The sequence below is a fragment of the Dendrobates tinctorius genome, unplaced genomic scaffold (genome assembly GCF_039654945.1).
Source record: "Dendrobates tinctorius isolate UK_male_01 unplaced genomic scaffold, ASM3965494v1 ptg000040l, whole genome shotgun sequence".
In the NCBI taxonomy this organism is placed as follows: domain Eukaryota; kingdom Metazoa; phylum Chordata; class Amphibia; order Anura; family Dendrobatidae; genus Dendrobates; species Dendrobates tinctorius.
The window spans coordinates 14313163-14322385 of NW_027361708.1; the positions used below are offsets into that span (position 1 = coordinate 14313163).

The 9223-nt window shown below is 41.0% G+C and overlaps 1 pseudogene; it reads right to left on the reverse strand.

Moving 5' to 3' along the window:
• Positions 1–1134: 1134 nt before the first annotated feature.
• Positions 1135–2299, reverse strand: LOC141088729 (uncharacterized; annotated as a pseudogene).
• Positions 2300–9223: the final 6924 nt, after the last annotated feature.

The following is a 9223-nucleotide window of genomic DNA, read 5'->3' on the forward strand; positions in this document are numbered from 1 at the left end:
GTTAAAATGTGAGAGAGCAACAAGTGTTTATTAAAATCTATCAAAAATTTTTTTTCTTTTTTTGGGTAGAACGATATGCAGTACCACTGTGCCTCGAGAGGCTGAGGCATCGGAGCCATCTCGACAGGAAACAAGCCAATAGACGGGCACTAAAGATGTATCAGTCCTGAGCGAGCCACAATCAATGCAGTACTGTGGCTCTTGTTGTCAGTGCCCGTTTGCAAGCATAGTGCGGACACAAGAGATCATCTGCCAAAGATGAAGTCGATGCCATAATTGTCGATGGACTGCAACGGTTAGAGGATCTGTGTCGCAGTGAACACAGAGATATAAGGTGGGAAATTAAGGAATTGCAATCACGGGAATCAGTATATGCAGCCAATGCGTGGAAGCTCCTGTTTTTATTGTATGTCCCTGTAGCCCAAAAGATACCGCCGCACAGAAATTTACTCTTTAGGCAAAGATTTCATGATCTATTCGAGGAATTTTCAGCCCCTCAGGAACCTACTTCCTCTAGACCAAAAACCATGGACATGCCGTCATACCAAACACAATTCAGAGGCCAGGGTGAACCTGGTATGGAAATACACAGGCAATGTAGCAGTCCAGCGTACAGTTGGGCAGACAATATGCCCGTGCAATACCACAGTCTGTAACTAATTTTTTTAAAAATGACAAAGTTTGGCAATATAGCCTTGAAATTTTTTGTGTAACCAAAGTTAATTTTGTATATATTTTTGTTCATCCCTATGGGATCGCATATGTTAAAAATGTCTACCAACATTTAGAGTGGAAGATCATTCCATAATTTTTAGTAAACTTTAATAGTAAGCTATTATTCAACATTTCATAAGATTGTATGGATTTAATTAATTTTTAAAATTTTGTAAGGTTACATAAAGTGCAAAATAAAAAAAAAATACAAAAATAGCCACACACATAGCACATATACCAATAAATAAACAGGTTTTAAAATTTTGACACATGGATGTTTTGCATGGAACAAGACCTTCATGTATGAAATAATTAGCAAATTGATCACGAATCTGCATTATCTCAACTGGAGACTGAACATTAGTCGAATCAATGCTCATGAGGTTCGACTCACAGTCATAGGGGTCAACCAGCAGGGGTTCATGTCTGAACACAAAATTGGGCAGGCAGATGCATGCCTTCACTACACGGTCCACATTTTCAGGTTGTAGTTGCATGCAAGTTAGTAAGATACGCCATTTAGAGGTCAAAATACCAAAGGTACATTCCACATAATGTCTTGCTTGGCTCAAGCGATAATTGAAAATGCGTCTTGTGTAGTTTAGACTATGGCTTGAGGCTTTAGGAGATTTCTTCCGAGTTGGAACGCCTCATCCCCAACTAGAACATAGGGCAAACTTGGGCCTTCGGTGCCCAGAAGTGGTCGTGCTGAGGGTATGTTGAAGTTGTTGCTGCACAAACATTTCCCCATGTTGAACTCTTTGAAGACTCTGGAATTGTTCATCCGTCCATATGCATCGATATCCACAGCTATAAACCGGTATCTAGCATTCGCAATGGCCATTATTACAATGGAAAAGTATTTTTTATAGTTATAGTACAGGGATCCACTATGCACTGGTTTCTGAATCCGAATGTGCTTCCTGTCCACGGACCAATGCAATTCGGGAAATTAGCCACATCCTCAAAATTTTGGGAAATCGATAGCCACATTTCGGGGTTGGTAGCACTTGTGGTTGTAAGCTGTTCCAAATGGCATCACAAGTTTCCTAAACTAGTTGGCAAATGGTCGATTTCCCCAGCCGAAACTGAAAATGCAGTGATGCAAAAGTTTCTCCCATAGCCAGATATCTATCGACAATTCCAAAAAAAAAAAATTAGCACTATGGACATATTGAACATATTTTTAAGGACAATAAAAAAGGCAAGTTAAAATGGACTAGGACAATTGGCTACATGTAGAAAATGAAAAGACATACACAATGATAAATTACATCCTGTCTTTGTCAATAGAACAATGTTAACAAAAGGAAATTTACCTCAGAGTCACGACTAAATGTTGTTCCGCACAAATACTTTCCAGGAAAGTGCTGCGTTGATGATGTATCTCATCCTTCACATGCGAGAGCAGAATATCAAAGGTTTTGATGGACATCCGCAGGTAACGCTGAAATTTAAGGAGATGATCCCGAAGCTGAACATACAAGATGTGCAAGGCACCATATGTATTCCGGAAAAAATTCACATCATGGATCCAATATCTCCTTTGGGAAATACGCCTTCTCTGCCGATGTCGCAGCTGCATCAAGCTCAGACACAAACATCTTGATTGCAGCAGTAGTTCACTCAATGCTTTCAAAATGTCCACCCACACCCGACGCTGACAAAAGCCAAAAAAAAAATGAACAACTTTATTGACAGTGCCTGAAGGCAGACAAACGGATGCTTCACGAACTGACATCAAAATGCCATAACGCAGTCACATGTGTTAACGCAAGCGTTAATGCGAAGCCAAATTTAGACAAAATTTGGCTCTAATCCGTTTATCGGATCCGTTTAATGGATTCTACTAAACGCAATGTGAACCTAGCCTAAGTCATTTAGACCAGGGGTGCCTAAACTTTTACATGCCACTCTATATACCATACAATCTCTAGCACAATATTTTAGATCAATTTGGTATTTTAATTTTTATCTTTGGTAAATCATTTGCTGTTAGGGTTGGTTTTGCACTAAATATAAAATATAAGGAAGTGCGATCGCAACCCGGGGTCCACCGTGCAGAGATGGGAAACTGCTGCTCAGTAATTGCAGAGCACTTAGCACCGGCGGGTTAACCGCTGACCCGGTGAATACAGAAGCGAACTCTGTTACCTCACAGAGCTGCTGGAACAAGTGCCAGAGCCTGTTTATCCTCACAGGACTCGGCAGGAGAGCGTTAGTGCTAAGACGCAGGACTCTGCCCCAAGGACACAGGGTTAGAGCCCTTCTAGCCCCACTAGCGTTCAGCACCGCAACAGCGATGCCTGAACAGACACTTATAGAATGCTGCGCCCTGTTATCAGACACAGGGCGCAGCTGATATTTGCTTACCGCACTATGTGTGTACAGCGCAGCTCTGGCGGATGCCACTAACCAGCCTAAGCTCAGGACTGGAAAGCGCATAGGATGCGCACAGCGCCGCTCTAACAGATGCTGCAGTGCCTGCGGTAGCGTAGTGCCTTAGGTAGCGTGGCGCACTCTGGCACTAGCATGTGTGAGGAGCTGGGAGCACAGTGACGCTAGGCAGTGCCACAACTCGGCGCTGACTCTGAACTCTAAACGCTACTAGCATGCATATCAAAGGGAAGGGGTTTCATAATGAGTCATTCAGCGGTTCACAAGCATCCATCATCACACACATCACTACCAACTACTGTCTATACTAGCGCATGGCCGTTTGGCCATGCAACTCTTTTGTAGCAGCGTCCTTCCGGGACCTTCCTAGTGGTCCAATGGGAGCAGCAATAGGACCTGAGCATGTGACCTCAGACCTCCAAAGAGAGGACTTCCCACGGGCATGCTCAGGGGACAAAAGAAGGACTTGGTCCCAAGAGCTGCTTGCTGCTGGCTATTGCAAGTTACTATAGCTGAACCCTGATTGGCAGCAGTAACCAAGCCAACCGTAGTAGACTGAGCAAGATTCCGGGAACTACGTCTTTGCTGAGCAGGCTCCTCTGCAGCTGGAGGGGAGTGGGAGACTGCAGAAGGCAAGGGTTGGGATTTCTTCTGTGCAGAGGCAGGAACCCGACGTCTAACATTTGTTGCTTCAGTACTAGAAATAAGTCATTATAAAAAAAATTTAATTTTAATTACAATAGTAATAAAATCATTAATGGCAATAATAAACAGTATACAAACCAAGCACATCTAGAGTATAAAAATGTCAATAGTTTATTCTGTTATGTTTAACTGTAATTAGCATTTTAAAATGTTTGAGCCCTTCTGTCTGCATTTTTACTTATTCTGTACATTATGAAGATTGATATTAGGGGAACACGTTTTATAGACTTTTTAATAATATTTTCCAGAAGCACACTTTTCCTTTCTTTCAACTTTTCCCTGTTACATTTTTGTACTAACCTGGATTCTATTTTCATGGAAATAAATTGAGTGTCTTGTTGCTTAGAGCTTTGAAATGCATTCATTGCTCCAGGTCATTTATATGCTACAAAGAGGTACTTGTATGGCCTGGGGACAGGTACTGCACTGCACAATCTTAACTGCTTGCTAATTCTAATAACATACGTAGTTTGGCCTTAAGCATTTCAAAGATATCGGACTCCAGGGGTTAGCATGACCACTTAGGAGAAATCTTAGTCAGTAAAATAATTAAACTTGTTATAGAGTAAGGGTACGGTATGTTCACAGGTGAGGATTTATTCAGGCTATTTTACAAGACAATCTGTGTCAGAAATCTGAGGCAGATACTAAGATTTTTGCCAAAAATTCAAGGATAGGGAAATGAGAAGCACATCCATCCACAATGTATTAAAATTAGTTCATACTTTATTGAAGTTTCATTAAAAAAATTGGAATCCAAAAAAAAAAATGTAAAAAATCTGATGCATTTCTGGCATCGAAGCATAGTGCGCTTGGATGCCAGAAATGCGTCAGGTTTTTATATATATTTTTTGGATTCCATTTATTTAATGAATCTTCAGAAAAGTATGAACTTATTTTTATATATTGTGGACAGATGTGCCTCTCATTTCCCTATCCTTGAAATTTTGGCTGAACTTCACCAGCAAGACTAACACCCGACACCCAGATTCCAGCCTCCAATATCGAACAGCATGGCATAGTGAGCTCTAAAAATCCCCCCTTTCTCTAAGATTTTTGCCATTTAAATCCAGATTTGAACAAGGATTAGCATTATTCTCATTCAATGCGGGGATATTGTCTATTTTATTTTAAGAATCTGTGGAAGGAATTAGTATGCTTATTTTTTTTTTGCAGATTTTTCCTGCAGGGACAAAATTCTTTGAAGATTATTTCTACACAATACTGATGGGGAATAAAATACTTGCACTAGATGTGGACCAGTGCAAATATTTGCAGTCAGTCCATAAGAAAACAGAATGGGAGTACAAAATGAATAATTTGAAGTGGATTTTCCTGTGCCCATCCAGTATGTGGGTTCAAGGGCGTATTGGGTGCATATGACTTGGTAGTAGGGCAGGCCTTGCATTCAATGCAACATTTTTTAGGGAAGCCCTCCTGGACATCTCGTGAAAGGGGTATTGTATTGGGGTGCATCATAATTCTTGGCAATCCATCTACTCACTGCATAGGCTATAACAGTTTAGGAGACCCACTGTTTAATAATGGCCTTTTAAGCAGATAAATACCACCTGATGCCCCTGTAAAAATAGGCTCTGTGACTTAAGAGTCATTTCTTCATAAATGAAACAAGATATGTCTGCTTATGTGTCACACATGACATGGCCAGCTAGGGTTGGTAAAAGTTATAATAACATTTCCAGTGAATGCATTTGTTTTGGTTGAAAGCAATGTTAAAATTAAACACTTCAAAAATGCTGCGTCTGAACATAGCCCAGGTGGTGGAGGAACATTTTGGTCTGGGATTATTTATTTTGCGTTATATACAAGTCATTAACCTGGAAAGGATGTACCTTGACATATTTCCTAGCAAAATCCGTTTTGGTATGTTTTTTGGGGCACCGGTAAAAATGGCATGAAACTCTGAAAAAATTATTTAAAGCTGTGAACTAGGAGTCAGAAATGCTTCCAGGGGTGATCCCCATGATGTCCCCGTGTCATTTGAGCAGTGTTTCCATCATTTTCAGACGTTTTTAGACCTTAAAAGAACCCCTGGGGGGATCACTGTAAAAATGCTCGGGTCTCCCACAGACTTACATTGGGCTCGTTGTTCTGTCCGAGTACCCGAGTATTCCAATTTGCTCGACCCAAATAACGAGCACCTGAGCATTTTACTGCTCGCTCATCACTAGTTATTACAGGACAAGTGCAGTGAGAACATTTTTTTAAATCTGTCTAAATCCATTTTCTGTTTAGATTTTTTAATACCCGGAGCTTTATTTCTAATGGAAAGTCTTTTCTGTTTATTTAGTGTTTCTTTAGTAATTTACATTTACACTGAAATTTCTATGTATTTTTTGAAACTGATAATTACTAATATAATATTCCTGTCCATCAGTTGAGGGTATTACCTTATGCAAAAACATAAAGATGAAAGCGGTTTAAAAGGAGAAATGAATACCAATATTCTGAGCAGTATAATCTCTGTAGATAATAGGCTCCCCATTTTCAAGAGTTCTTTGTGTATTAACTTCAGGAAGCGTCAAGTGAAAGTGGTATCCTTTATCAGATAGGTGATTCAATAAAAAGCTATATGTCCACTTTCAAAACCAATTTTCTTTTTATAGCTTCACTGCAGCTAAAATAAAAAAAGAAGCAACTTTATAAATATCGGTCGCCTACTTTTCATCTCCAGCCAAATGTGTAACATTAAGGCTGGAGTCACACTAACCTGCGCAAAATACGGTCCGTAGTTTACATGCGTAATACGGATGAATGACCCCTAAACAGTGCTCCGTAGGTCATCCGTAAGCAAGGTGAGGTCGCGTATTTTGCGCATGTGTGCATCCGTATGTAATCCGTGTGGCATCCGTACGCAATCTGTATGGCGAGATTTTCTCGCAGCCTTGCAAAACGGACATTTAACGGTTTTGAGGCAAACAATTTAAATCATTAGCCTGCACCCTATTTAGACACTCAGAAACAGGTGGCTGCCTACATTCTGTACATTTGACACCTTGCTTTCACGAGGTGTGTTGGTGTTCTTTGTGCAGCATGGCAGAGGGTCTGCGATTGAATACAACTGAGCAGGTTCTCTTTACCTGGCTTTTGTCACGGCGCTTTGGGCAACCATATCCTGTGATAGTGGATCCGCGGAGGAGGAGACGCATGTGGGTCCATCCACTTTTGAGGCAACGACTCACAAGAGGTCATTTTCACCGCCTCTATTTTTCTCTGCGGTAGCATCCGGAGAAATTTTACCAGTACTGTCGTATGAGCATTTCCACATTTGATCGACTCTTGGAGACAGTGCGCCCTGGGATCACCTTTCAGGACACAAGGATGCGCAAAGCCATATCTGCAGAGGAGCGACTTCTACTCACAATACGGTATGTACTACACAACCACATTCTCTATGTTCATAATGTGTGTGTTAAATTATGTTTTTTGGCCTTCTTGGACAAAGTTTAATGCCCTCATCTTACTCAAAATATGCTTCACCTGACACACCAGAATGTTACATCTAATATGTCCTGCATATCACGTAGTCATTGTGCCAACAAATATGTGCGTGTTGTTCTCTCTCATTTCCTACCAAGTTTGGGCGGCATGTAACTGATTTTTTTGTACTTTAGCCATTCTAAACTGTACTATTTCTGTTGTTCTACAGCTTCCTGTCCACTGGCCTGTCTTATGCCGCCCTCCACCATGAGTTTCTCATTGGAAAGTCAACCATTTCAGGCATAGTGAGGTCTACATGTGCACAAATCTGGACAAGACTCCATCAAGTGGTCATGCCCGAGCCCAGGATGGAAGACTGGTTAAGGATATCAAGGGACTTTGAGGAGGACTGCCAGTTTCCAAATTGTATTGGGGCCCTGGATGGCAAACATATCAGGGTGCGTAAGCCGCCGAACTCAGGCTCCCAATTCTTCAATTATAAACAATACTTTTCTGTTGTATTGTTGGCTCTGGTAGACCCTCAATACAAGTTTATAATTGTTGACATTGGGGCCTATGGAAGGACGGGAGACTCTAGAGTCTTCAATACTTCCATAATGGCTCGGCGGCTACGCACCAACCAGTTGGATCTACCACCACCACGCCAGCTACCAGGCTCCCCCGAACAATCAGTCCCTTATGTCCTTGTGGCAGATGAGGCCTTTCAGTTATCACGCAATGTCATGAGGCCATATCCCCGGCGCAACCTTGACCACAGGCGCAGAATTTTTAACTTGCGCCTATCACGTGCTAGGTGACTGGTGGAGTGTTCCTTTGGGATTCTTTGTGCCAAATGGCGGGTACTCCAGTCTGCCATTCAGTTGAGTGAGCAAAATGTGAATGAAGTTGTGAAAGCCTGTGTTGTTCTGCATAACTTCACCAGGATACATGATTGTTCCTCCTCTGATGGTGTTGTGCGTAGGCCGGACAATATGCGCAGGGTGAGACCACCTATCAACCCTCTACGTAGACCGCTCTCTGGCCTCAAAGTGCGTGATATTTTCACGAATTACTTTATCTCACCTGAGGGGGCAACTTCTTGGCAAGAGCATGCTGTGTCTATGTTATAATTTGTTTCTTTAAGTGTGTCTAAATATATTTTGCTCTAGCCTTTATGATTCTATGAGTGTTTCATTGCATTGGTTGGTGTCTGTTAGAATGTTGTGAGGGATTGTGAAAAATCACACAGAGACGTTAACTAGAGTAGACAAATTTTTAGTTTTGCCTTTTTTTTGGGTTTGCTTAAAGGCAAACATAATATTGCCATGACACAAATGTGGCAATGGCCAAAATGACCCTTTGTGCCTTCTTTAACTTGGTGTCAAATTAACATTACATAACAAAACAGCAACAAACATTAGGCAATAACAACATTGCTGCATGCCTAGATTAACCTAGATTTGGCAACAAAAGGTGAGCTCCATCACCAAAATAAAGGCAACAAGATAACACTCACATTTCCTCATAATGTTATCCAATCATAGAAAGATTCCACCATGACAGGCAAGGCTACCTCACATCTTTCACACAGATATTACCTGTCTGTAGAACAGACAATATTTAAGCATGCTATACTGGAAAGGATGAAAATACAAAACTCACTTGTTAAAGACATAGAGAGAGCGTGATATTCTGAATGCTGGTCGCCGAGAATTTTTTTACTAGAGATTGATAACAAAAAAGGTGACTACTTAACTAAGGCGAGCACGCCTTTCCTAGGCGTTAGCAAGTGAGTAGTGTATTTTCATCCTTTCATTTTACAGTATAGCGCATTTAAATATTCTCTTTTCTACACACATGTAATATCTGTGTGAAAGGCGTGAGGTAGCGTTGCCTGTCATGATGGATTGTTTCATATGTTTGGAAAACATTGTTTAAAAATGTGAGTGTTAAATTATGTTCTAAA